Genomic DNA, 25,320 nt, shown 5'->3' with positions numbered 1-25,320 from the left:
AGAAGCAGCACACCAAAAGAGTACTAATTAGCACCTTGAATTTATTTAAAGTTCTACAAATTTCTGAATGCTGTAAATGTTGCTCTGAGCCTTCTGAAAGCTTTTTCCTGGGAGGGCAAGACCTACCTGCATCCAGGATGATACATGAGTTGTTCTCTTTCTCCCAATGGCGGTGGAGAACTTGACAAAAGAGCTTTGGCTTTTCTATTTTTGATTGGTGCTGCTGATTTAAACTGGTAGTTTTTTTGTCTGAGGCACTCTGGCTGCCTGTCCTGTTCATAAAGACGGTCAGTTGAAGCCAACTCTGATGGCCTAGCAGTTAAAGTTTGGTGTGTTCTGCTTCGGTGGCCTGGGTTTGGTTCCCGGGTGTGGAACCACACCACTTGTCTGTCAGTAGCCATGCTGTGGTGGTGGCTCACATAGAAGAACTAGAAGGACCTACAACTAGAATACACAACTATGTACTGGGGCTTTGGGAAGGAAGAAAAAAAAAGAGGAAGATTGGCAACAGATATTAGCTCAGGGTAAATCTTTCCCAGCAAAAAAATTTAAAAACTAAAAAAATAAATAAATAAAAAATAAAGACAGGCAATTGCATCTAAGATATGCCAAGCAAGAGAGTTTAGAGACATTGTGCAAAGCCATTACCACAAATCCAATAACAATACAATAAATAACATAACATTTTTGGAAAGCCCCCAATGAAACACCAGAATGGGATGGAGGCAACAACATATTTCAGTAGTCCACAATCTTTACTTTGAAGAAGAGATTCTATACCAAAGCTTGGAGAATCTTCGACAAAAATTTTTAAAGCCAGGACTAGCGTACAGGACTTTTTCCAATTCATACCCTTCAATGTTGCAAAAACACAATGCAATAAAGAATACTTCTGTGTTTGGCTAAGTTCTATGATGTGGAGTAAAACCTGTCTTTCCTGAGTCGAGGGTCCCTCATGTTGCAGCCCTGGAACTAAGAAGCCAAACCCACTGCTTGTTCTTCAGTCAACAGCAATTCGAGGATTAACTGCTTCTCCAACTTTTCAGGTTGCCTCAGCTGTATCTGAACACCGCCAAGAAAAAACTCCAGGGGAGCAATGTCATCCCATTTTTCCAAATATTGAAGCCCATCAAGTCACCCAAAAATCTGCATTTCCAGACTGTCTCCAAAACTCTGCCTGCAGCCCTTGGCTAGTCAGGTAAGGCTTGACTGCTGAGGGGGCAGTTGACTGGGAAGAGGACTGCCCACTCCAGAATTTCAGGGCCCTTGGAAGCCTCACTGCCTCTTTGCATTCACTTCCCCTGAATACTTCTCCAACTCTAGGTTTGCCTGAAATCGTTCAATTAGAGGTTTATTTCTTGAACTTGGCTTCTGTTAAAATGCAACACCCCTGGGGGAGTTAACAGCAGCTTTCAACTCAGTGTGAAGATGTTTATCAGATTCCCTTGTGAAGAAGGTTGTGATTGAGCAGAACAACACTTGGTGCCCCTGTAGGAAAGCAGGAGGAGGAGGAGAAAATGTTTCCCAAAGGGGAGGCAGGGAATATGAACTCCTTTGGATTACACCATTTTCTCCGGCTGGCCTTGGTCTTACGTGTTAAAATGCTCTCCATTCCTATCATGAAAACTTACCTCTTTATCTGAGAAACTGTTCTAATCAAAAGCCACAGCAAATTTGTGTGTGCCCAATTTTTCTCTATCTTGACCAAATAGAGGAAATGAATCACTTTGCCAAGCACACGGAGACCTGCCAAAGCAATCTGCAAATTGTGTAACTCTGTCCCAGCCCTTGGCCCTATGTATTCAGCAAGGACTTCAAGAGAAATCTCATTCTTGTTCTCCCTCTCAAATGCACACACCCAGATTTTTTGGTAGCTTGTGGGCTTTGATTTTGCAACCTCCAGTTTGGGGAGCAAGCAGAAAATAGTAACACTCCATTTGTTTTGTGCTTTTCCCAGTGTTTTGTCCTCATATTGAGATACACTGGAATAGTCTTTTAACTAGGAAATTATAGAGGGTACCTCCTTTTCTTGTGCACACACACAGTCAGAGGCTTATAAAAACCATGTGACCATGAATTGGTGGCCCATGTAACCCTATTTTTAGCATAGGATGAAAAAACCTGAAGGACAGGAGAGAGACCTGATTTTCCTAAATCATGTAGCCAAGCTATTGGCAAAGCTTGGAATTGGACTCTGGTTTCAGATATTCTCTTTTATTTGTGTTTACTGAGTTGTACTAACCGTGGAGACTCACTATACTTTCTATTTCTGAAGCCGTTTTAAAAGCAACCAAAGTAAGCAGGTATATTATCTTTGCTAAGAGATCGTGTGATGTTCTCTCTAACTATACTTGTCACTGAATTCAAGCACAGGATCTTTTTAAAGTCTCTGTGCCATTATTAAACTTTTAACTTCAAAAGCATACGAGGTAGATATGATAGTAAACTGTAAATGGAATTTAAAGGCAAATTCAATTTTCTTCTTAGAGCTGTCATGAACTTCAATTCTGCTGGCCATATTTCATTTGTCACAGGATCTGAAATGAGCACATACTGTGTGCAATTGTGTAATGTAGCTGTCCTAAGCTTTAATACATTTACTTTTGAGTACCGTTTACAGATTGTTTCTCTAGCACGCACAACTGAGTTATTAAAGTTTAAAAGTGCGCAAGGCCCTTATGAAGACCCTGTCTATAGCTCAAGCACAGAGCACAGGAATTCCGGCTAAATTACCTCTTTTTGCTGCCAGCCCGTTCTCCTTCATTTCAGACAGGCTACAGTATCAAGAGAACTGTATGTTCCTTTTCAATGAAAAGAAGAAGTTCTTAAATTCCAGTATTTGGTGAATAACTGGTGCTAAAAGGCATGGCTTCATTTTTAAAGTGCCTTCCTGCTTAGAATCCATAGATCATGTCAAGATCTAATGTAGGGAGACTAGATATTGACAAAAGGCACTGAAGAAGAATAAGGGTAATAAATCAGGTCGTTAGAAGCCTGACCATTTTGTAGATGTATGCCATTCAGCAGCTACCAATTTAGATTCTCCCATTGTTTCAAGGTTCGTGCAAGTGCAGATTGTGTTTCCTGAACACTCTTAGTTCATAAGGATACAGCCTTTCTCTGAACTCCTAAAGCATCTTTCAAGTGAACCTGAACTCAGAGAAACCTCAGGGATCATCTGACCAGTTCATTGGAAGAGTTGGGCCTAGAACCCAGAACTGTTCTCTTTCCTCCAGACCCTGCCTTTGTCCTGGGTTGGAGTGGTCAGATTTGTAGCTTGGAGGGAAAACCAGATCTTGGGGATGAAAAAGGAAGATTCAAAGATGTCTAAAGGTTTGAACCTGGGTGGCTTAGAAAATAAGGGGAGCTCATGTTGAAGAAAAGGTAATGGGCTTCATTGTAAACATGTTGAGTTTGAAATGATGGCAGAACATCAAATCTATTTGGCCTAGTTGGGTCAGAATTCTTAGAATGATGAAGGCTAGAAACTTTGTGAAAGGGGCAGGAGTCTCTGTAGAATGATGGACAAAACAAGTTTTAACCTTGGTTATGAAGAGAGTTTAAAGCTTGACTTAGTGGCCTAGGCAGTGTGGAGGCTTGGATGACATTCTAGAGCCCTGGTGGAGTGACAGACTGGGCAGTTCCAATGACTGTTTCCTCAGTAGCAACTATGGCCTTTTCATTTGGAGCAAGTCTTTCATGGTTAGCCCCAATTCCGGCCCTCTGCGTGTTTTTGTATAGCCTATTAGCAAAGAACGTTTCTTCCATTTTTAAAGGGTTGAAAAAAATCAAAAGAATAATAACATTCCATGACATGTGAAAATCATATGAAATTGAAATTTCCGTGTCCATCAAGTTTCACTGGAACACAGCTACGTCCATTCATTTATATATTGTCTATGGTTGCATTTGTGTTGTAACAGCAGATTTGAGTAGTTGCAACAGAGACCGTATGGCCCACAAAGCCTTAAATATTTACTATGTGAGAAAAATTTTGCTGACCCCTCTCTTAGGTCTTTAAGAGTTCAGGCACCTGAAGATGGCTTCTGATCTTTAGAATTCCCATCTGTCCATCCATCCATCTATCCATCCATCTGTCTGTCCACCCATCCATCCACCCATCCAACTGTCTGTCCATTCATCCATCTATCCATATATACAGCCAGTCAGCCAGCCACCGAGCCATCTAATGTTTATCAAGTGGATACCATATAAAGTTCTAAAGAGTCCCAAGACCTAATACGTACCCTTAGACCAGTGTTATATAGCAGTGCCACCTCCTCCTGAAAAAATTTGGCGTTCAATTGGAGCATTACGGTACTTCCTAAGGTAGTTGAGGGCTGAGTTTTCAGTATTCTTAGTTTCCTCCTCCTGAGAGCACTCTTCCCCAGCCCTCTCTGTGGCTGGAAGAGGGATTGGTCTTTGAAATAGGAATAGGATTGATGCTGCAGCATTAACCCAGGGGCTCCACGTAAAAGGAAGAGGAGGATTGCTGAAGCTGGGAACCAGACTGAACCCAAGGAGCAGCAGCTTCTGTCCGGCGGACCAGAGCTCATTTCTCCAGCTAGAGGCAGGGCCGTAGTATGACTGTCGTGGGCCTACATACTTTACCTTTATAGGCAGCTTCCTCCGTTAAAAAAAAATGATAAAAATGTTATGACTGCATTGGTATAAATACAAATATAAAGCAATCTGTGTTCATTATTATTACTACATTCATTTTTTTCTGATTTTAAAGAAATTAAAATTAACATTTTTTTGTCCCCTAAAAGTATTGTGAGCCCAAGGCACTGGGCCTACTGTGCTTACTGGATAAATCAGCCTTGACTAGGAGCTATAAAATCTTCTGGTGGAGAGGGACCCCCACCAGCTGGGGGGAACTCAGAAGCATGGATCCAGTCCCTGGGGGCTAACCCCCCCCCAAGAAGTTCTGATTTATAAGGAGGGTTACAGACCGTGCTTCCAGCTCCAGCTCCTCCAGGGCCCCCAGCACTGGTGAACGACATTAATGTCTCCTGCTTTTAGCCTAGGTAGCGTGTCTAGCTAGGTTTCTCAATAGACTTTTTTAAATAAGAATTTTATTGTTATTTTTAAAATCTGTTTGGTAACAGAAATCATTGATGGACTTCCTATTCAAATTTCTCGTTGATAGAGAAGATTCTAGGCATATAATGTGTAATGCATGCTTATATATTGGGATATATAGGTGTCCCTACTAGAGCATTATACCCCACATTAGACCTTCGATCTAAGACTCTCTTTCTAACAGCTTCACATTGTAAAAGACAACTTGATTCTACACTTAGTGTAGCCTACTTGGACTATAACTTTGTCCCCTCTCATTCTGTATAATTTTGGTATTTACTTTGAAAAGCAGAAATCTGAGGCCAATCTTCATTTTTCTTCTTTGTAGAAAATCCAATCTTTCTTATTTGAAGGGGTGGAGGTTAGGGAGGGTGTTTGGATATCATCCTTCACTCAAACTAGTGGCCATGATATTTTGGCCATGATATGCCTAGATGGGATCTTCCACTGCCCTGCAGCCTGATCTGCTGACACTCCAAACCTATGAAACCCACAGACATCCACACTCTGCAGCAAGTTCTATTAGCTCCTCTTTGCCCGCTCGACCCCAGCCCAGACTGCTTCTTGGTAGGAGATGCCCTTACCAGGAGCCTGTGTACCACCGTTCATGCTTTCTGACATCCTTGCTTTGTTTCTTTTTGGTTTCTTGCAAAGGCACTTTCAAATTGTGAATAGTTGAGGAAGTACGGGGTCAATGCGGGACAACACTTTGGCTTCCTCCAAATGAGTTCCAGTTTCAGGGAAATGGATGCTCTCCTACGCTGTAGCAGGAGTACAAATTATTGCAATGGTTTTGGAAGACCATTTCAAAATGCTCATTAAAAGTCTTAAAAATATAAATGCTCTTTTTGAGCCCAGTAATGCTACTTTTAGGAATATACCTTAAGAAAATAATCTTTGATATATGCAAATAATTTTGTTTTGGGTTGGTAACTATTTTCAACAAAATTTGGAAAAAGTCTACATGACTAACAGTAGGATACTGATTAAATAAATGCTAATATTCCTAGATAGTGAAATACCATAGAGCCATTAAAATAATGTAATAAAATATTTAAATATATTGGAAATATTAATTATATATAGAAAAGTAGAAAAATACATCAAACCTGTATGTAGAGCATTATCCCAAATTTGTCTAAAATTTAAAAATATATGTGTATATATACATAGAAAGAAGTATATATTTATATTTTTGTCCCAAAGGAGATATATATACATATATTCAAATGCCAAATGCCTTTTTTTTTTTTTTTGTAAGGAAGATCAGCCCTGAGCTAACATCCATGCCAATCCTCCTCTTTTTGCCGAGGAAGACAAACCCTGAGCTAACATCTGTCCTGATCTTCCTCCACTTTATGTGGGACGCCACCACAGCATGGCCTGACAAGCGGCCCGTCAGTGCGCGCCAGGGATCCGAAGGCGTGCCGCCAGCAGCAGAGTGTGTGCACCCAGCCACTACGCCATGGGGCTGGCCCCAAATGCCATTTTTTAATATGTAAAATTTTAAAATAAGAAAGAAATTTTGGTAACATTTTACAATGAAACTCTATACAGCCAAATGTATATCCATGCAAATAGATGTTTATTAGCATGGAAATATATCCAACATATATTAAAAGAAAAAATACAGTTGCCTGGATTTTACTGTAACGATTCCATTCTGTGAAATAACGTGCACATGTTTGTGCTTGGTTTATATACCTGTAGTTTCATACAAGCAAGCTAGAAATATATGCTTCTGATTTTTAACAATAAATAAAGTAATATAGTAAAATATTAATAGTTGTTATCTCTATGTGGTGAGATTATGGGTGATTTCATCTTTCCTTTGTGTATTTCTGGACTTCATATATTTTCTACAATACACAATAATTACTTTTGTAATCAGAGAAATAAAATGATTTATTTTCAAATGCAGCATCTGCACAGTGTGGAAAGCTGCCCAGTTATGCCTTTGTCCTGAGCCAGAGAGGAGACGGCCACGATGAGACCATCATGTCCTCCCACTATTATCTGTGTGGTATTTTGGTTAGGAATGCTTTCAGCTACAAGTAACAGAAAATCTAACTAACAGTTGAATAGACCATCACAACATTTATTTACCCATTATGTCCAGAGGTAGGCAATTTCAGGATTGTCCTGGTGGTTCAGCTGTTACCAACTGTCTATATTTCTGCTCTTCCATCCTTAGATTGTTGGCTTTTTATCCTCATGCCGTCTTGAGATGGCGGCTCTCTCACTTTCACATTCAAGGCACAAGGAAGGAAGAGGGGGCTGCATTGTCCTGTCTGGAAAGCAAGTCCTTCTGGGGTGAGGGAGAAGGGACTTGGGAATAGAGCTGTTGCATAAACCAATCAGAAATGTTGGCCATAAGTGAGAAGAGACATGTCATAGGCTGATTATTTTTCTCATTATAGCTTCCTCAATCTTGCAGTTAGCAAAAAATTCCTCCAAGATGCTGGCAGTGAGTTGTTAGTTTTTCAGTCAATGTGAGTTTTTCTTTCTCTGTCTTTCAGGGAGTTGGGAGTGAATACATGAGAGTGTGCTATGAAGAAGACAATTGCAATGGAGTGACTTGAGTTTTCAAACATTTGCATCTTTTGTCTCATATAAGCATGTGAAGTATGTATATATGGTTAATAAGTAAGTATGAAACTATTCTGCAAATTTTACATATGATGACATTGAGAGCTAGAAAGACTAAATGATAAAGAAGACAGATGGTCATAAGTCAGGAGATATTCCTGATGCTCAAGGATAACTAACAATGAGCTAGACACAGCACAGCAGGTTCCTAGTCCAGGGCAGACACAATTCATTTCTACTGAGTCTGACTCCACTATTTAGTCTAATGGCAAAGAGCATTTCAGAAATAAAAGACACACCATCCAGAACACATTTTGGGAATCCAAGAATTTCTTTCATTTCATTGTAGCTATAACCACCTCAACCCCCACCTGTCTCTGGTGTGAATATTGCCTTGAGTTAAGCAATTTTGCCTTATTCTCCTACCTGTAAAATGGGAATTACTTTATATTGTACCTGCCTTGCTAAATGTTACTTGAATTAATTTGTTAATGTGCATAAAAGGCTTTTTAAGACGAAAAGTGCTAGGCATTAATATTAGTTCTTCTAATGGTGTATTTAGTGCAGAATGGTTAAATCTCAAAACAAACAAAAAACCCCAAAAAACCAACCGAATAAAAAACCCTGATAAAAGGTTGAAATTCTCTGTAATAAGTAGCACTTAGCTGATGATGTTGTAAATGGTTATGAGTCTATTCTAGTATTCTCCCAAGTGAAATGAATCCAGAAAATAAAAATTAAATGAATTTCACTTAGAAGTGAACTGAATTTAGTGATAGACTTTAATTGACCCACAGGCTTTGAATATTTAAACAGCAAGATTTTGTGTCATGTCACTATCACTTTTGCTGTATTATTCAATTCATTCTAGCTTAATACTCCTTCTTACTGTTTTCCCATTGTTTTCTACGGATAACCATGGTCAAATGAATGAATTATACTCCATCATATGTATTTGCTTGATTTTTCAACTAAAATGCCTCCTCAGCATTTATGAGCAACCTTTCTGCACAACATAAACCCCCTTTTCATGCCTGTCTTTATATTCTGCATTGAAATTTTCCCCAGTGGTTTCATATGTGTGTATGTTTCCTCCCTAAATACAAGAACAGAAGCTACTTCCCTTACTTTGGAAATCCTACTGCAAATATTATTAATATAACAAACATAGTACAACCTTTTACGTTTATGTTTATATAATACATGATATTATTTTCAAAGCATTTTTCATGTCTACTAGTTCATTTGATCTTCATTGAGGTGTATGTATGTTATTTTTCCTATAAAAAATATCTGCATCCTATATATTTACGCCATTTTTTCCTTGCCAAATGAAAAAGAAATCCTACAATCAATTCATGATTTATGAAGTCTTTACAAAAACATAAAATTAATATTTTTGTAATATCACTTTCATTTTTGTTCATGCTCAAAACTTCAAGATAGGAATATTAGGAGAATGCAGGCCAGAGAGGTTAAAGGATGTGCCCAGTGTTATATGCCTTTTGGTCAACAGTGTGAGACCAGAATTTTGGGAAAGCCATTCTACATTGGCAGAAATGGTCTGAGCTGGACATTCTTCTTCAGTGGCAAAGAAGCCTGGAGGAGGGAGCTGGATGGTCTTTAAAACACACTTTTTAAGCATAGGAAATCATCTTACCAGCAACTACTGAGCACCTCCCAAGCCAAGCACTCTCTGTAACGATAACCAAGGCCTACCCCCTACCCTCAAGCTGCTTTGTGACTTGTAGGTGAGACATTTACATAAGCCCCTGCAAATCGATGGAGACTGTCCTGTGGGAAATCAGATAAAGCCACATTTCACTGTGCCTGGCTCAGCATGGAGGATGGCAGGGGCTGGGGGAAGGCAGACAGTGGGAAGGAGGAAGGAACACTTTACAGAAGAGTAATCATATCAGTGAAGGGAAATAAAAAGATACCAATAACTTTACATAAAAATGATTAGCACTCATTTCACTATATCCTAATTATTTATTTGTGTTTATCATTGCCACCGAACTCTGGACTCCTTATTGCCATAAACTGTTTTGTGACAGAGGCTGCGAGTTGAACACTAAAATGTATTCTCCCCGTCGGCCTTAGCATCAAAATCCTGACTGCTAAAGAATAAAATTCAACTGAGTAAATTTTAAAGATTGGCTTTTTTGGCTTTATTCAGCAGTTCATGAATTGGGCAGCATCTAATCTAGCAGATAGAAAGGAATTCCAAGGAACAGCACAAATGAAAGGCTTTTATAGGCAGAAGGGAACAGGAACTGGGAAGTCATAGGAGGCAAAAGCGGATTGGTTATTGCAAGGTTACTTTCCTTTTACGGAACAAGCGGAAGTCCTGGAGCCGGGTCAGGTAACTTGTGCTGCGAGTCAAGCCCTGATTGGTTGACCTAGGCCTTCCTTTTCTGGGAGAGCTGAGCACAGAAACTGAGTCAAGTTTTGGCTTGTTGACACGGGGCTTAGCATGAGCTACTCATCTTGGGATTAATCCCCATAATAAAGTATGTTATTACTTTAACATAACTTTTTGGCTGAACGAGTGACACCAGAGTAAAGTCTCCATCTCCCAGCCTTCCATACAGCTAGGTATGTGACTAAATTCTGGCAAATAAGATTTGAGCAGGATTGTTAAGTAGGAGTTCTGGGGAGACTCCTTAAGGGGAAGACATGTATACCTTCTCTGCCTTTGCTTCCATCTTTCCTCCTGCTGCCTGGGATACAAATGTGTTAGCTGATGTTTCAGCAACTATCTTGGAGCCATGAGATGACCTTGAGACTGAAAACCAAAATAGGAGAGAAAGAAAGACTCTGGGTCCCTGAGGAGTTTTTTAGAGCTCCCACCCTCTGGGCTGCCTACCTCTCATCTTGTCTTACACAAGAGAATACATCTGAGTGTGTTTAAGCCACGTAATTAAGTCTCCTTTAATAGCCGCTGAAACAAATCCTAACCAATACCCATCATATTTCTGTATTCACAACAGAGAGCATGGTGCCTAAATTGGTAGGTGCTCAAGATATATGCACTTTAAATGTTATTTAATTACTTATAGCTTCCTTATTCCAAAAAGAATTAAAGATGCAGTACTAAATAAATGGCTGTAAAAATTGAAATTATACCAGTTTACCAAGGAAGAGCATCAAGGCCAAACCAGGAAAACAAAGGCAAGAATGGAGAGTCCGTCTTCAAAGCAGAAAATCATAGAAGTTATCCCGAGAAACGTAAAGGCAAACGTCAGTCCTTTGCTGGGAAGAAAATCTGCCAACACAATTTAAAAATTATTTTTAAACATGGATAATGAAATAAAAAATTAGGGTTAAATAATTGGCTCTAAGTATGAGTTGCTAATACATTAAAGGACAAAAATCAAATTCAAAATGATAATGGAGAATTGATCCATATTAAAGCAGGGAAAGGTGGAGTTGCACAAGTGATGAGTAGCATTTGAGGCAAAAAAATGAACAAGCAAAATTAGGACAAAAGTAAGCTTGGTAAGAGAACTGTGTGCTAAATAAGTGCTGGTAACTGATTTATTTATCACTCACTGATTTAGCAATTCTTCTGTGCCAGGCACTGTTTATAACACTTTACAATGATGAATTCATTAAATCCACATAACAACCTTATGAGATAGTTATTGTTATATGTCCATTTTTCAGATGGGGAAACTGAAACCCAGCGAGTTCATGTTTCTTGGGCAAAGATTTCACCCAGAGACCAATATTTTTAAGATGAAAAGTGTTAGGCATTATTCTTAGTTCTTCTAAAGCGTGCTTTAGTACACAGTGTGCTGACGGGCAGAACTGCTTCTTGGCACCTTTAAATCTAGTTCACATTTTGAAATTATGGAGAAACAAAGAGAATCTGAAAAGGGCTCAGAGAAAGGTTAAAAAGAAAGGTCATAGGATGAAAAACTGGACCCCTGAGGAAAAGCCAAAGATGTTGAATGCATTTAATTCAGAGAAGAGAAGATACCAATGAATTTGCCAACCTCTAGTGAGAGAGTATGGTCAGATGAAAGAGAAAAAGACTAGTAGATTGTGATAGCTACAAAGGAAGGCATTGGACTCTCTCATCCTGATAGTTCTTAAAATGAGGAGAGCTGATGTCAAATATAAAGATTAATTATCAGGATTTTATAAGACATTTGTATCACTTCTTCCATATATGTTCTTCTGAACTAATCCTTGGAGTTCACATAAGGATACATAAATTCTGAATGCCTTATCTGCCTTTCTCTCCCCTGGAAACTCTTCCTCATCCTCCAAGATTCTGCTGCAGTGTGACCCCTCCTTGAAGCTCCCAACCCCTACTCTGCCCCTTTCTGAGCGCAGTTGACAGGAGGGAGTTTCAAAATTCATAGCCCTTGTAGACCCTTCTATTCATGCTCTTTTTCACCGTGTTTGCAATTATTTTTTCACAAGCACACATCCCTCAAACAGGCTCTGAGCTTCCTAAAGCTCAGACTGGACTGGGACTATTTGTCTTTGGAACCTTGGCACCCAGCATGGTGATGGGCACATGCTTGGCAATGTGAAGAAAAATGTGTTGAATGAAAAAGTAAATGACTGATTGATTAACCGTATTATTCTTCGGTATATTTGTGAGGAATTGTGTAACTCAGAGAGGGCAATGCGGTTGTGGGAGATCAAAATTTGGCCACCCTGAAATATATCTCTTTACCTTGATTGTTTTCTCTGAAGGACGTTTGACCTCCCCCACTAAGTGCCTAAAGAATTTGACATGGTGGCTCCTTCCTGGAACAGATCTTCCATCTGATGGCTGTAATATAATGTAAAATAGATGTTACAATAGGAAAGGCACCAACAAGCCCATCTTATCAGAAATTCTGTCTCTCTGGCCACATTCTCTGGATGGCCCTGCGAGGAGTTGCCAGACAAACATTTACATTTATAAGGGAAATCTCCATTTGTAAAGGTATCTCCCTCTCTGTCTTGGGAAGAGGAGGGATGACCTCATTTCTAGAAACTTATCAATGTGGAAGGTGAGGTCTTAAATCTGCATAATAACCTTACTCTTGTTTACTGTGCTTTAATGGTAATCTCCTGTAACTGACCCCCCACCCCCAACATCCTCCTTTGTCTTTAGAAGAAGATGGTATTTAAGATGAGAATTTCTGCTATTGTGTTGAGAAACGCGGTGTCCCTGCTTTCTCCCATGTATACATGTTATTAAACTTGGTATTATTTTCTCCTGCTAACCTGTCTTGTTGATTATTTGGCCAGCCAGAAGAACCTTAAGGGAAAGGGCAGAGGGAGATCCTCCCTCTCCCCCGACAGTTTTGGCGAGCCAGCCAGGAGAAGCACTGGCTGGTAAGTTGCCTTCTCTGGTTGGAAGACCTGCCTTCTCCCTGGACTACTGCAGATGATGAGATACGGGAACGCCTGACGAAAGCCGGCAAAAGGTAAGACTTCTTACCGCGTCAGCCTCCCGGAATCTCTATCTGCGGAGCCCGGCGGAAGGAAATGGTGAGAATTTTTTCTCTTTCTAAATTTAGATTGGCAGGAGAAAATATTTGGGAAACTAGTTTCTTGGGCTTTTAGTGACTCTTGGTTTAAATTTGGTAGAGTACTCTTGGTTTTGATCTTGATCCCTTTTCCTCCCAGAGATAGTCTGTTTTTCTCTTTTGTCTGTGTCTTTTGTCATAAGAAGGAAATACCATAGGGTAGGACGCAGGCATAGGCCCTATAAGCCTGCTGTCCGGGCCAGCCCCACAGACTGGTGAGTTTGCGGGTCTCACCAGACCAGCGTCTACAAACTTTGCTGTGGGTTATTATGCACATGAAGTGAAGGTCATTGCCAAGGGCATCTTGGAAGCCAAAAAGGCCGCAAATTTAAGTGGGCGCGGGTCGAGCAGTTAAGAGCCATTAGGGCGCTCGCCACTTTCAGAAGACTCCCGTGACAGGATAAGTTGGATCACGGAACGGGGTAGATGACACAGGTCCCCCGCCAACTGCAAGAAAATGTCCGTGCAACGACGAGGTACTCTGTAAAAGCACACAGTCCCCAACCCCGCGGCACCTCCCCCTCTAGGTATTATTCTGGCTCCAAGAGACCTAAGGCGTGACTAAAGCTGTCATTGTGCACAGAAAAAAAAAAAAAAAAAAAACGGATGAGGTTTTTCCTTCTGTCTTGTTCTGTGTCCTGAGAAAGCTTGGCTTTGTGACCAGTGAGAATATTCTCCTTCGTCTCCACCATACGGAAGGTGCATTTACCGGGGTGCACCTTGGTGGCCAGTCGAGTAGACTGGGGTTCCGAACTGTCTCTTTGTCCGGCTGTGCCAAGTTCTCAGGGGAGTTTGTCATAAAGGGCCCAGTCCATAAGGGCTTTTGTCGTCTTAACCTTCGTTGCTTGTTAGTGCTGGAAAAATCCCATTCCAGTATCGCCCGCCCGGTGTCACAGATTAGCGGGTCTGTGACGGAGGCGTCCCACACTATTGTGGGAGACCGGAGACACCCTTTTATCCTTACCGCCTGTGCAACGAAGGTCTTTACTGTCTCTGAATATCTTTGGGAGTGAATTCTGTGGATCACGGGGGCTACATCATCTGCGCCCTCACCAGGGACGCCTCTTGCGTCCATGGTAAAAATTTATTCTAAGTGTGGAAAGTTACCTCCGGGTCTTTCCTTAAAAAGGCTTATTGGTTCGAGTCACTATTGGAATAAATATACAAATGAAGATCCTACTCGTCAATGGCCAGACGACGGATCCTTTGAATTGGAAAAACTTCTAAATTGGGGAAAAAAATTTTTTTGAGAGCTCTCACATAATGGCTTAATTGGTACCTAAGAATTAGGCCAGAAAAAGGAAGGAAAAAATTTGACTAGTCTTAAGACTTTGACTCAGGTTACAATTAAATTGAGAACATGTAAAAGTGTAAGTGTTGATAAGATTATAAAGGTTGGAATGTTTGAGCTAATTTTATACAAAGAGGTTACATCAACTTTGCCTGAGTATGTTTTAAAATGTCTGACTGGAAATGCTTCTCTTGTCCAAAGTTAGAAGACCAAGACCTATTGATAAAAATCTTAATGATAACTATGTTTAAAGGTATAAGAGGTGATGAAATTTACATGAAATTTTGTAAGAAAAAAAACTGATGTTATTTCTATTACAGAACTGGTTAACAAAAATAGTAATTTAAATGATGGCTAATTTTATCCAAAGTCTTATGAAGTCTTGTAGGCAATCTAAATAATTATTGGGAACAAGTAAATAGTTGTGAAAAAGATAAATGTTAGATGAACTTTAAACAATAATTATGTGTTATGTTGGTTACAGCTTCCAAACTCTTTTTGGTGACTTAAAACTTGAGAGTTTTGCTAAAGTTTTATGATAAAAATTCTCTGAGTATCATCATTTCCAAATAAGATAAGATATTAGACACTGATTGCTAAATGTACATTTGTCTACTTTTGGCTTTTCATTACAGGAAAACGAAAAGATATTTTGGGTCTATTAGTAAACGTGTTTTATTAAAAGATTATACTATAAAGTAACATGTTTCTAGAAGTTATGAAGTGTTTATAAATTTTCCAAGCCACAAGATACTAATGTAAAAGAAAGTTTATAATGGTTTACTTAGTTTTTACTCACAAATTAAGGTTTCTAAAGGTTAAAATTTCTAATTAGTATATGTGATTGAAAATTAAGAAAAATATGTCTGTGTACAAGGAAAGTAAGATGTATAAAGGTACAAAGAATGGAAATATTTTGTTTGGTTGATTAAGAAAGATAAATTTGTCCTCAAGTACTAGAAGGGAAAAGAAAGACACGGGACAAATTCTGAATGTAAAAAGAAAGTTATAGAAGGTTTGTGGAAGAGGAATTCTGGAAAAGGAGTTTTTGCATGGTCAAGTTGGCTAAGATTGAAATGAATTTAATTAAGTAAATGAGTTTTAATAGCAGAAGTAAGCTGGTGCAAAATTGAAATTTCTCGTAAAAGGATAATTTGCTTAAACTTGATAAAGAGGTTACAAAAGATTTTTCTTTACCTTTGAGTAAGTCTACCTAAAAGACAGAAAAAAAAAAAACTGTTAAAATAATTTCCTATGTTCAAAAGACTGAGGTCTCTCTATTAAGGCTTTTTGGACTGTTAATGCTATGTTTGCTTTGACTGTTTATATTTTTGACAAGCTCCCACAAAATTCATATCTTAAAGTCTTTTTTTAACTTTTATTTCTTTGAGAATTTTCAAAGGGTCCTGGAACTTCTCAAAGAAATTTGCTCTCTTCCTATAAGGGGAAAGATACTAGACTTATTAGGCTTATTCAATATGTTCAATTACATAGAAAGCATTGTCAGACAAGTGATGATAAGCCTGCTTAGGTGCTATTATGTGGGCAAATGTTATTGATATAGGTGTTTTAAAATTGTATAACATTACTGAAATTCTGATCTGTCCTGGTTATCAGTCATAATTCTGGTTATTATTATTTTAAAGTGTTGTATGTCACAAAATTAACCAAATTTCCTTGTCAATTGCCATTTTGAGGTCTTGTTGTTTACAGACTTATTTCTTTGCTCTAATGCTTTTGCAAAATGTTTCGACTTCAGAAAAATTCATGGAAAGGACTCTGACATTTACACTGGAGTACAGGTTTCTGACAAACTTTCTGATCATAAAACTGAACTTGGTAAAATATTACAGAAATCCGATGGAGAAACTGATGACTTCATAAAGCCACTAACAAAAAGAGTGAGATCAAGAATGGATTACACAGGACTGAATAAACTGATAAAGATGATTATACTTTTTATGATTTTTCATTTGAAGTATTGCTGAATTTTAATGTTTTGTTTTTTCAGATTTAAGGAAAACTTTTTCTCTTTTCTCCCGAGATAGCTATGACTTACAGCAATTTAGTAAATGATATTTTTTTGTAAGTAAAATTAAAATATTTATCTTTTTCTCTCTATCTGATCCCTCCAGGATTTAGAAACTCTTAGTGAATGAATATTGTTGTTTTCATGGCAATATAGTTATTTGCATAAGTTCAATAAGAATCTATTCTCCTTATAACAGGACACAATTGGAAACACTAGGTCTATTACCAAGGTTGTGACTAGAACATCATATTTGCAATATAACCATACAGCTTTTGAGGAATGAAGATTGGACTTTATGGAATAAAGCCACGTGGAAATATTGGCCTGGTACCTTTATGTTCCAAGCAGCACTTACCAGGATAAGTAAAGAATGTCACTTATCTGGCAGGTACAAGGAACCTCAAAATATTTTGGGGGAACCTCGGAAGAGAGGAATTCACCCAAATCTGTAGGTATTGCAGGCAACGTCTGATGATAAAATCCTTGGCTTGGCTTTCCTGGCCTCGAGAGACCTTTAAAGTTCAATCTGAGATTCCTTATAAAAAGTTCCAGCAAAGCAGGTTTAAAAGAGCCTATGTGATCAATTGCTATTCTTGCTGTACTTATGTAAATAATTGGGCCAACTCTATTAGATCTAGACTTATTTTACAAACTAGTTAGTTTTAATTTGGCTATCTTAATAAAAACGAGGGTGATTTTAGAGAAAAAAATTATATTTCAGTAAAAACTATAGTATACATTTGTGGATATTAGATCCTAGTTTTGTTGTCTTTTGAGGTTTTTGTTTTATATCTGTTGACTAGACTGGATCCTGATTTCTTCTAGTCTCCTGAAATATCTGGCTACAGATATCCAAACTAACGTTTTTGATTTTTTCCATCATTTTCATTTGAAATCACTGAAAACTGAACCTGCCCTTTTTCCTGAAGCCTTACAAACTGAAGCTGATGGACTTGATATAAACTTGAGATGACCTGACGACACCATCTGAGACATTTTAAACTGCAAAAGATGCTTTGACGCTGACATCTAAAATTCTTCTTCACTGGCTGTCCTCTGAACTCAAAAACTGCTTTACAACTTGCTCCAACCATTAACCTTGTTTTTCTTTTATAGAAATGCTTCTATTAAATACTTGATTGCTTGCTTCCACAATATAGGCGTGACCTTGAGAGCCCACCTGCATCACCACCTACCTTCCAAAAGGAACTTAATTGAACTGATCTATTATCAGGACTAAGAAATGTGTTCAGTGAGATGAAACAATCTACCAACTCAGCTTCTGGACTATGAAACTTCTTTAAGTTTCAAAAGGACTGTGAAACTTTTAGTTTCAAAGGCGGGACTGTGGGAGATCAAAATTTGGCCACCCTGAAATATATCTCTTTACCTTGATTGTTTTCTCTGAAGGACGTTTGACCTCCCCCACTAAGTGCCTAAAGAATTTGACATGGTGGCTCCTTCCTGGAACAGATCTTCCATCTGATGGCTGTAATATAATGTAAAATAGATGTTACAATAGGAAAGGCACCAACAAGCCCATCTTATCAGAAATTCTGTCTCTCTGGCCACATTCTCTGGATGGCCCTGCGAGGAGTTGCCAGACAAACATTTACATTTATAAGGGAAATCTCCATTTGTAAAGGTATCTCCCTCTCTGTCTTGGGAAGAGGAGGGATGACCTCATTTCTAGAAACTTATCAATGTGGAAGGTGAGGTCTTAAATCTGCATAATAACCTTACTCTTGTTTACTGTGCTTTAATGGTAATCTCCTGTAACTGACCCCCCACCCCCAACATCCTCCTTTGTCTTTAGAAGAAGATGGTATTTAAGATGAGAATTTCTGCTATTGTGTTGAGAAACGCGGTGTCCCTGCTTTCTCCCATGTATACATGTTATTAAACTTGGTATTATTTTCTCCTGCTAACCTGTCTTGTTGATTATTTGGCCAGCCAGAAGAACCTTAAGGGAAAGGGCAGAGGGAGATCCTCCCTCTCCCCCGACACGGTTTTGCAAATGCTTCTTGAAATTTGACAATGTCGTGAAGAGGCCGATTCCACTGTCCAGGAACAATATCAGAAACAGAAGCCAAAGCAAGATGCCAAGAAAATAGTCAGATGGGATGTTACCGATTGTTTTTTCTTTCGAGAAGTCGCCTGCTGACCTTGCTGTCTGTGGCCAGGAGACATCATTGTTGATTCTTAGATCTTTGTCCTTAAAATGGTAAAGAAAACATCCCTAGCAAGGTACTCAAAACAACAGGAAGACAAAAAGAAGGTGGAAATTTGACCCTGCTCTCCACAGTTTCCCTGAGAATTTTTAGTAGTTTTATTGTGCAGCCTCAGTACTTTGGCTATGACCTCTGCAGCCCCCAAGGTCAGTCAGCTTTGCTCAGAGCGTATGGATTCCACCCTTCGGAGCATCCTAGAGCCTGAGCTTCAACTGCTCTCCAGGGCCTGCACCCACACCTGCATGTTCTTTTCTTTCGCTTCTTTCTCTTTTGCTTTACAGGGGCCGGGGGCTCCTTCTTAAACCTAAGTTTCAAAAGACGGTAGCTAGAATTTATGCTGCAGTGGAGTAACAGGCTTTGGAGCTGAGCAGTGTCCTAATGCAGGTGAAAAGCATGTATTGATTATGTAAAGAAAGTTAAAATAAAAGCAATTTTTCTCCCCATTTCGGCACATTGCAGCTTTTGGCCTATCCACTCATAGCTAAAAAAGCATTCTTTCCTGATAATCAAGCTTCAGCTGTCTGAATTTCAGGCCGAGCCTCTGCTCCTGAGCTCTGTTGAAGAGCTGCTTTAATTAACCATTATACCACAGATGTTATTGATTTTTTTTCAAATCTGGTTGAAACATCATTGTGCTGGATCATGGCCAAAACTAAGGCCTGCATTTGTGCGTGTGTGCTGCTTTTACTCCTGCATATCTTATTCGTCTCCATGTCTGTTAAGTGCAATCCTTAGTATTAACTCAGAAAATATAGAATTGATTTTTAGCCCGGCAGCCGTGATCTAAGGGCTCCTAATTTGAAATCTGAAAACCTCAGTTGCTGAGGAAGTCTTTCTGCTGTTACTCTACACTTCCTTGAAGTAAGCTTTTTATTCTTTAATTTAAAAAAGAAATCTCCTTCTGCCTTTTACTTCTCTTTGTTTCACACACACATTTGGAGGCTTCACAGGAACATGGCCCATTCTTTGCATTTTGAACACGTTTGTGGTGAAAGGCCCCCAGTCTTATTCTTGTCTGTCCAAAATGTGTGACCTGCAATATGCGCTGTATGAAATTTTGAGATTCAAGTGTCTCAACACTTTTCATATTTTGAAGAAAATTTGGAAGAACCTCAGCAACATTCACTTCGAGCTGAATTGCAGGATATCAGAAACAAGGTGGCATCTGCATTTCTTTCACAAGCCACCTTCCAGTGATGATGATAATCTCAAGGACCAAACCATCACAGTAGGTTCCCAAATTCTGATAAGGTTTCTGTGAGTTCAGTGATACGTTCTTTAAACATAATTTGAAGCTTTTAAAATACTGTAATGGCAGCTCTTGACCTTTCAAAAAATCACATGGAGCAAGAGGTGGTGAAAAATGTTTATTTACTCTGCATTAGTGGCTCGACTCCCGTTCCTTCCTAGAACCGGTAGTTCTTTTATCCTTGGGAACTCACGCATGTCACCCCCATTCTTCCCGCACGAACCAGACAGGCCCACTTGAGCTACAGAAACAATGGCCTGCAGTCGGTCCCATGGCTCAGCGAGAAACAACAATGCAGACCTCTTGATGAATTCTGGCGTCGCGAGTGGAATCTTGCAGTTCAACATGTCTGCTGAAGAGAAGTTGGAAAAAGAAAAGATCATCTTGTAAACAATTAATTAATGTTTGTCATGAATTATCATTTTTACTTCCTTCTCAAGAGGCTCAAAGGGAATAAAAAGGCATTTTTGCAGGTGGTGGCATTCAAAGTAAGGGCAATCAAAGGTTTGAGAGCCGAGGCAGAGCACTCGGAGTCTCTAAGGGTGAATGGTGCTAGGATTAGAGCACAGCGGGGGGTTGAGGGCTTCAGGTGTGAAGCTTAATGTTTGTGATCAGCAAAAAAAGTCTTGAATTTATCTAAACTGCTCTTCTGCTAACAGTACTTCTAGCACATAAATGTTCTGAAACTGACGAGTGTTCTCATTGCTCTTCTAATGCAAACATGATCTGCATTTGAAAGATGCATCCCTTTTGCCTAATTTAGAATGTGCATCACAAAGAGCGTTCTATGATGACCCCACAAAGAGATACACATACACACACTCCAGATGTGCATGCTGCATCCGTATACACACATGCAAAGCGCCTCTTTTTTGCCTGGATCTTCTCTGAAGCTCCCAGCAAGGATCCTGCAGGATTGTTTTTCTGCAGATTCCTAAGCCAGAAGTTAAAACTAGGATACTCAATAGCCATCTGACCAGGGAGTTCCTCTGAATATTCTACATGTATAATTTCTTTTCCTTTGGTTTAGATACTTGCCTAGAATTTATCATGCTGCATTTTAATTTACAGTCCTTCTCCTGCCTCCCCCACCCCTTCTATCAGTAGCAAGACATAGAAAGCCATCCAATATATAAAATTTTTAAACACACACACACACACAACCAATGAGATTAAAATTTCCTAAAGAAATATAAGTAATGTTTGCAACTCCTAGAACCAACAACCAAGGCAGGCCCTGTTGATGGTCAGAAGATCGCTCAAGTCCATACAAATACATCTGATCGCTTAATGAATCCTTTCCATAATCTACTGCTGAACTCTAATTAAATACTCATTTTCTCTTGCTTTATATCATCCATAGATGTCACCTACTCAAAGAGCTCTAAAAAGAAATACTAAGTGAAAGGTTGATAAGTCATGACTTAGTGAAAATCAGTCATAGGCAAAATTTGGAAGGACCAAGATGAATCTGAGATTCTTAGTTAATTTTTAATCTAACTTTCTAAAATTCTCCACTATCCCATGGTACCACCCATTTTCTTTTCTGCATTCATATTTCATATTCCCTTTAGTATTCACCTACCATAATCTAATAAACACAGGTTCTTGGGGCATCAAGCCTCCTCTTTCCCACTGGAGGTGTGTAAGATGACAAAGGGAAATGTAGGCACAGAGGAACCAACAAAGCTGAGTGCTGCTCTGAGGTTTGTGGTCACCATCCTAGACCATGTCGTGGGGCTTTCCTTTGAATTCAAGCATGTAATACAAACCTGTGGGCTTAAATTTAGGAAAGACCTCCAGAAACTATAGTAGAGTTTGGGTAGAAAGAGCCAATCTCGAATATCATAAGGTAAGGGACATGAAAGGAGTTCTAGAAGGTTTAGAAGAGAAAGGGACTCAGAAGGAAAGAAACCAGCACAACCTCAGACAGAATGGAGGTCAAGGAGCCCCTTTCCTGAAATTTATGGAAACTCTGGTTTAAGTTAACTTTGAAGAGTGGGTAAAATGACTTGCCAGAAAAAGTAAATTAATTTCTCATAATTATCAAAGTTCTTACAACCAGAGGTCTACCAAAGTATTTAGTTTGATTCCCCACTTTTTTGCAAAAATGTTAAAATCCCATTAAAAGCCTAATGCCAACTGTTTTAGAGTCACATATAAAAATAGGGAAAATACACCTGTCAGAATGGCTATTATTAAAAAGACAAGAAATAACAAGTGTTGGAGAGGATGTTAAGAAAAGGGAACTCTCATACACTGCTGGTGGGAATGTAAATTGGTGCAACCACTATGGGGACTCCTCAAAAATTAAAAATAGAGCTACATTTGATCTAGTAATTCCACTTATGGATAGTTATCCAAAGAACACAAAAACACTAATTTGAAAAGATATATGCACCCTTGTGTTCATCATAGCATTATTCACAATAGCGAAGATTTGGAAACAACCTAAGTGCCTATCAATGGATGAATGGATAAAGATGTGTCATACATATACAATGGAATACTACTCAGCCATAAAAAAAGATGAAATCTTGCCATTTGCAACAACATGGATGGACCTTGAGAGTATTATGCTAAGTGAAGTAAGTCAGATGGAGAAAGATAAATACCATATGATTTCACTCATATGTGGAAGATAAAGAAAATAAATACATAGATACAGAGAACAGATTGGTGTTTACCAGGGGGGAAGGGGGTGGGGGGGGTGGGTGAAATGGGTAAAGGGGCACATGTGTATGGTGACAGATGGAAACTAGACTTTTGGTGGTGAACATGATGTAGTCTATACAGAAGTCAAAATATAATGATGTACACTTGAAGTTTATATGTTATATACCAATGTTACCTCAATTTAAAAAAATAATGAAAATAAACTAGAAATGGTTGTGATTAAACTGAAAAGGAAGAGAGTTCATGACACCTAATACCTTATGGAAAGGAGCACTTCAGACCTGTGACAGGTGCATTGGCATTGTTTCTAGGTTGCAGTGGCCCAGACCTTTGTCAGAGTCTGTGGCTCTGCCTGGTGGCCTGCCCCCTGCCCACACTGTCTCTCTGAACCTACCTAATCTCCCCCAGCCCCTTGCTGAACAATGTTCTGCATGTGGTACAGTCTCCAGGTCAGATAATTGGTTTGGGGAGAGGAAGCCCACCTTTATTCCATGCCTATCTTATGACAGGCTTGATGCATGTGCTACTATTCGTTCTCGCTACTTTGGATGGTTGAGCTGGCACTCACTAGGGCTTGGTTGGGGGCAAGGGGGCTGAAAGGGCTCCAAAAGAGTAAAAAATTTAAAGTCTGTTTGCCTTTTATTGGTATTGGATTAATTGGTCTAGATTAACTGGAAAATGTTTTTACTGTAGAATGAGTTTTTACAAAATTAAGAGCATTTAGCTTTACAATAAACGGCATTGACTAATCCAACCATTAAAAAAATGGGCAAAAATGTATCAGCCTGATTCCCTCTCCCTCCCAGGAATAACACAGATTGAAAAATAGATGGCAATGGTTTTTCATGTATATCTTTTTTTCAGTGTAAACAAATAGATTCCCCCAAGTGTTTAGCTGCAAGTTGCATTAACCCAAAGCAACAAAGAATAGTTTTAAGGAGTATTGCTAGGAATATATCTACTTCCTCTTATGGCAGAAAAACAGGGTTTTGAAATAAAGGCCTGCTATAAATTGCTGATAAATGCCCTCCCATCCCTCAACCACCCAAGAATGAGTTGATAATGAAAGAATTAAAAATTACCACTTGAACGGCTCTCCTGGTTGGATCTGTCTTTTCCAAAGGGATTGACCCTCCTGGAACTTCTGTCTTCGTGAGAGGTCCCACCCACCCTGTTACTATTTTAAGGACATCTGTGAAAGGCTCCTTTTTCGCTTCCCTCCCCCATCCCTATTATGCCATCACTGTGTGCTAGCGCTTGAAATTAATCAAGGGCCCCTTCTGGGAGACGGATTCCTCTTTGCGAGAAACGGCACTGGACACTTTACTGCCTTCCCGCGTCCTCTCGCCCTGCCGGGCCCTACTCCCCAAAGCTCCCAGACAAAGCCCCAGGACTCTGGGGGAAGCTGCTAGAAGCCGCAGACCTGTCTTTACCAGACAGCTGCTGTTTGAACCCAGCTCTGACCGTAAAATCGAAAGTGGGTCCGAGGGAAGCGGTAAACACTGTGCAATGAGCCTTTTGAAGGCAGCTGATGCCTCATTTGGGGTGACATGTTGTGGCTGATGAGTGTGGATGATGCGGGGTTTTCGATAAGTGCCTCATCAGTATCCTCATCATGCCCGTGTTGCTCCGCCGCGGCGTGTGCCCTGACTTGATTGTAATTGCCCGAATCTGCTCCCGCTGCTCAGGCGCGCACAGTAATATGCAATAAAACAGCAAGAAGTGAATGTTAACCATCTGAGTTCTGACACGGCGGCTCTGCAGTTCAAGATCTCCATTAAGAACCAAAAAAAAAAAAAAAAAAAAAAAAAGCCTGTAAGAAAAGAAGGAATCGAAAAATTCCCAGGGTCTGCTTCTGTGATCAAAGGGAGAGTCCAGAAATTAAGGCGCTGTTTAGCCTTCCTAGGTCCTCACAGGTAGAGACTAACAGGTAGCTCGTTGGCATTTGTTTATTTATAATTTTTTTACATCGCAGGTGCCTCTGCTTTTGCTCATTCGCTCTAATAGCGTGCACTGCTGTTGCCTTTGCCCAGGTGTGGGTGGTGGTCCGCTTCCTTCAGGGGAGGAAAGCCCCTCCAGTCTGCCAGTGCCCTGGGTATGCGGTGGGTTGTTTCAGAGACTGACTTTCCAAGATCCAATTTTCAGCAACTCAGAAAGGCAGACACCTGAAGCAGCGCATAATCAACTCAGCCACAGCTGACTGGCTTGGTTGTCAACTTCACTAACATGCAGAGTGACATAAGTTGTCTCTTCTGTTCTTTCTGCCATCTCCATACACCTATGGAAGCCTCATTCGGCACTTTGAAATGAACCCTGATAGTGTCAGGGGCACTGGGAAACCACCTCAGAGTGGGGGTGGGGCGGGAGAGAACGCCCAGGACTGCACTGAGTCTTCAATAGTAAGAGAGCCTCCGTCTGGGAAAGGAGACCTCCGTCAGGTGTGCGTGGAGTGAGCGCCTTTCCTTTCTCAGGTGAAATAGTCTAGACGAAGGGAGAGGGGAAGGATTGTAGTTTATTTTTAAATAGGTAATTTTCTTAGTTAAGTTAGACTTTGTACAAACATCATTTTCAGTCTGAATTTCACTATGTGTCCAATAATAAATATGCACACTTGAAAATCTAATTTCCAT

Source organism: Diceros bicornis, chromosome 5 (assembly GCF_020826845.1).
Source record: "Diceros bicornis minor isolate mBicDic1 chromosome 5, mDicBic1.mat.cur, whole genome shotgun sequence".
NCBI lineage: Eukaryota > Metazoa > Chordata > Mammalia > Perissodactyla > Rhinocerotidae > Diceros > Diceros bicornis.
This window is presented reverse-complemented; position numbering follows the sequence as displayed.